Here is a 4,872-nt window from a genome sequence, read left to right as displayed (position 1 = left end):
GCATGGAGGGAGGTGGGGGGGGCGATGCCTCTGCCTCAACCCGCGCACATGGAAGGAAATAAAGTCGCATCTCCACCGCCCCGCTTTTAGCCAAACTGGAAGATTCCGAAGGCCGAGGCGCCGCCCCTCAGGCCACGCCCTCCCGAACTTGGAAGCCCCTCGCGGCGGTCAGCGGGTGTTTCTCCTGGCTGCCTTTTCCCAAGGAGCTTCCAGGGCAGCTGATCCCACCGTTTGTTTTAGAGGTGGGGGGTGAGGGTGGAGAAAGCAACCTCGTTTGCAGCGTTTAGGCGAACTCTGCCCTGGTTATTTTCTCTTCGCCTGTCAGCATTTTCTCCTTCGAGCCTCCTTCCGCGATGCCTCGCTTTAGTCGAGGGAATCCCGCCGTCCTTTTCTCTGCCGTCCTTTCTAATTGCGAGTCCTGGGCGTGTGTGTGTGTGTGAGTGTGAGTGAGGCGCCCTTATCCATAAAGAGAAGCTGCCTCGGGCTCCGTTGTGCCCGGGGTGTGTGTGTCCCATGTGCCCAGAAAAAGCAGCTTGTCACCCGTAGCCTCCAACTGCCTAAGCCATCTACTTTTGCAGCCAAGCTTCAGGTGTACATATAGGGGGGACAAAAAAAGGGTGGCCAAGGGTTTTAATCGCTTGTTTGAGAATTTCCCCTGAATATCCCTGATGCATTTGCTGACCTTCTGCTTGGGGCAGGAGATCAGCTGGCCCTATCTCTCTGTCTTGACTCTTCTCAGACTTTCCACCTTGCAAACTAATTTGGGAGAAAAGAGGGACGTCAGGCTCTTAGGAATGAAAGGCCCCGTTCATCACAGGCCTTTTTCTGGAGCCACTCAGTTGCAAAAGGACGACTTACCTGACTCAGTCTGCTTCCCTCAGAGGAAAGGATGCGTTTATCGAGCCTTTGGTCCCTGTGCCATGATCTATCTATTTAATGCTCTAAGGACAGAGCTCCTGTAAGGCAGTCCACAAACCAGTTCAACGGAAATTCTTAACGACCAGAAGAAGTATTTTGCATTTTTTTCAGGGGCGAAGCAGGCCTGTAGTTAATTCAAAATTGAAAGTAAATTCCATTGACCTACTTCTGAACAGGGATGCAAAAGATTGCATGGGGGATGCAGCAGCATAGCCCATCAACTAGCTTGGACACTCACTGCCTGTTGGAATTACTTCTGGATAAGCATACAAAGGCTTATTTTACCAACCTCCCAGATTTTCCTGTACTTTGGATTATTGGACTCTAGTTTCCTTGTGAGCTTTGAGTCTTTGTTGAATCATCCTTCACATTTTTGTGACTTGTTTGCACAACACGTACACACACAACACATACACAAGTGCTGCAATAATACCGGTAGTAACAATAACGATATTCCCAGTACATGGCTGGATGACTCTAGAAAGTGCTGGGGATCACTAGTGAGGAAATGGCTAGAGAGATAAGAGAAAGGGAGCAATTAAAAGTCGAATGAAAAAGCAAGGTCCATAACATTTGGCCTTTATCCAATACCCAGCTTGAGGGAGGAGGACCTTTCTCCATCCTCAATAAAATGGAATTAAAAAAGCAATGGAAGCCATATTTTTTCAATGCAATGGCTTATCTGTTGTCCAGTCTAATGGACGATTCTGAAAGAAAAAGATCCTAACAGGTTTCAGAGAGGTAGCTGCATATGTAGGTTTATTGTAGTGAAGCTATCAAAGAATCTGGAGACACAATAAAGATAAACTCATTGACAACTATGCAAGCTTTCTGTGGAGTACAGCCTGTTTTGTCAGAGATCCAGAGCATGAGCTTTCATCAGTATGGAGTAGGAATTTATATACTCCTCCCATTTTTGGCAGCCGAGAGACGGTAAAGAGGGCAGAGGGAAAGGGTGGTGTAAAAGTGCAACAGAATAACTTATGCAATAGTTCAATAAAGAGGGAATTACCTGGAGGCACTGCAAAAGAGAGCTGGTCAGATGAGTTATGTTCCTATTTGATAAGTAGGACAAAGAATGTTCTTGTGGCTGTGAGGACAATCCAAGGAAAAAAAGTATCTTATCTGTAGTCAGCAATCACAGAGGGAGAAGACATGTAGGCAGGTCGTGGATCGGTGAGGATCTGGCAAAATCTTAGCTTGAGCTGCAGTTTTAGAGGAAAGTCCACTGACACCAATGAAGCTGTTTCCAGGAAACAGCTGAGAAAGGCAGGCCCTTAAACTGGGCCAATATATAATAATTTAGCCATCCACTAGCACTTACCACAGCATGCCCAAAGCTGCACCTTAACTTCTAATCTAGTGACATCCAACATATATGGGTTACAGTTCCCCAAATGCCTGATCAGCATGGTTGTTGGTTACATTACTGGGAATGTTGAGAGTTGTAGGTCTGGAAGGGTGAGAAGAATTTCAAACAGGTGTCTTTTTTTTAAATCTGGGCTCTTTCCAGAACGTTTGGGTTAGGATCTGCCTTTAGTGTTATGCACCTGGTGGCCCAGTCACAGAGGTGGAGTCATTTGAGTTCTCTTGGTGATAAAAAAAAATGGGGGGTGGGGGGTGGGGAGAAGAGAGAGCCAGGAGAACAATAATCAAAATCTTAGCATATGGCGACAGCAGCTCTATTAGAACTATTAATATTTTAAAATAGAAAACCTGCCTGTGGTTTGACTCACTGTAAAACTGGTTCACTGGTTTTCTGGATATTTCATTCTTATAATCAGGACTAAAAGTGTAAATCACAACAGTGTTTATTTGAGAGCAAGTATTGGAAAGTAATTGCACAGCATTTTAGCAAAAGGTTTGTGGATTTTCAATTCTCCACAGGAAAGAACAAAATTTGCATTTGAAAATCATCATAAACAGGTCAGTTCCAGCCCACAGTCCATCGCATTTCTGTCAAGATATGAACCACATCTCAGAATAATGTATACTATGGTTTCCTTTCCTTTCCCTTTTCAAAATAATTGCCTTGTTTCCTAATTTAGCCAAACTTCAGTTGGGGGGGGGGGGTAGCTGTATATCTCATTTCTAAAATTTAAATACTGAAAGTGATTTGAATTAGGATAAAGAAGAAGAAACAGGAGGAAAATATGAGGAGAAAACGGACAAAACAGAAGTTCCATCAAATTAGTTTAGCTTGCCTGCTTTCCCCAGTGACTGCCTCTATTAGCATTATAATCTCAAACACCATTTTTTATGTAACACTATTGTTAGTAAATCAACTCCTCAGGTCCACAGAGACGTTGACCCCTGGCAATTCAGTGAAAGTGTAATTATCTCCCCGAATCTTGGACAGATTTAAGAGATTACATTGCAACTAAATCTATATCAATGCTAATTTTTTCCCCCTAGACTCCAGGTGCCAGGCACTAGGAAATGGTGTGCTTGCCCAGCAGAACGCTTTACAAAGAGGAAAGAGCTTGCTGTGGAGAAGGCCAAAAGAAATGGAACCCCCCATAAAATTATACCTATTTGGTGGGGTTTTTTGGTTTTGTTTTTGTTTTGCTACAAAACCTGGTTCTTATAAGGCAAAGTTAAACAAAGCAGCTATGCTAAATTAGCGTTAAATAAAGGGGAGTTTAATGCTCGGCTACAGTCAACTGGTGTATATCTGATGGCTAATTGTCTATCAAAATTAAAGAGAAAAGAATAAATGATTCGTTATAAGAAGGTGTTAAAAGCTCCAACAAAGGGAGACATTTCACAAACATAATATATTTAGATGGTAAATTTGAGCCTTTTGGAAATGGAAGCAAGAGTTTTATGTAGGAGGATGCATTTAACGTGTCAGGAGCTGGCTTTTTGATCGAAAGAGAAAATCAGTGCAAGAAAAGAATCTGCCGAGATACCTCACGTTCATAACCTTTAATCTTAAATCATTACAACTGTCACAGAAAAGCAAAGAATGCCAAAGCGAAGGGGAAAAAAAGGCTGCTTCGGAAGTTTATAGGCTCTTCAGGCAGAAGGCGCGAGTCCTCTTAACATGAACTGGAACAACGCCACGGAGCAACCCCGCTTCATTGCAAAGCGCCTTGAACAGAGAGGTGCTGAGTGCTGGACCGCTGTGGAAGCGACTGGCGACGGAAAAGATTCTTGGCACAAGAGTCCAGGCACAGGAAGTTTCAAAATGGGCAGGGCAGGAGCGGGAGGGAAGCGATTTTGGAGGATAAATCGCCTTTTAAAAAATATTCTTTTTTTCATAGGTTCTTCTTTCAAACACCCCCCCACCCCCCATGAAAGAAAAGAAAAAGAAAAACCAATAAACACAAACACCTGTATCCTTATCTGAAACGCTTTGGAAAGCAATGGAACTTTTTATATAATCCAGCTTTATATATAAAATCCAGCCCAATTTAAGCACCCTGAGTATTACCTTGTCCTTTTAGTACCTCCTAGTTGAACCGAAGAAATCACTACTGCTAAAATTTGGCTGGGTACTCCTGAAGAAAATCACAACAATTAGAAATTTAGAAAACTAAAACGAATCTTTCTATTTTATTAGGGAAGAAATCCCTGCGAAAACACAACTATGGGGAGGGGTGTGTGTGTCCCCCCCCACAGGTGTCAACCCAATGGCCATTGGTGAATTTGACACTTCTTTTTTTCCCCCCCAATCTGCATTAAAAAAAAAAAGACTGGCTGAAAGCTTTCGTTGAAGTAAATGTAAACGAATCCATGTATGAAAAAAAAAGCCCCTAAACTAAATCATGCAGCAAGAAGGACAAACCGTCTGGAAAATGGACTTACGGAGCAGCAAGAATATACTGTCCCCTCCTCCCAGTAAATGTCTTTGACAATTTGCGTCCTTGCAGAAACTATCTTGAAGATAATCAAAATTATTACAATTCATGTCTGCATTACTTTGAATACGGGCGTTCAAATAATAAAATT

General features: G+C 42.9%; 1 long non-coding RNA gene across 1 annotated transcript; it reads left to right on the top strand.

Annotated features, from left to right (window-relative positions):
- Positions 1-300: 300 nt before the first annotated feature.
- On the top strand, positions 301-3,569 carry LOC148128139 (uncharacterized). Its single transcript, XR_015740919.1, has 2 exons — positions 301-2,906; positions 3,334-3,569. It is a non-coding gene; the product is annotated as an uncharacterized LOC148128139 (long non-coding RNA).
- Positions 3,570-4,872: the final 1,303 nt, after the last annotated feature.

This window comes from Pseudonaja textilis, chromosome 1 (genome assembly GCF_049901715.1).
Source record: "Pseudonaja textilis isolate UNSWEBS1 chromosome 1, rPseTex1.2, whole genome shotgun sequence".
Classification (NCBI taxonomy): Eukaryota; Metazoa; Chordata; class Lepidosauria; order Squamata; family Elapidae; genus Pseudonaja; species Pseudonaja textilis.
Note: the sequence above shows the minus strand (reverse complement) of the source record. Positions and strands in the feature narration are given on the sequence as shown.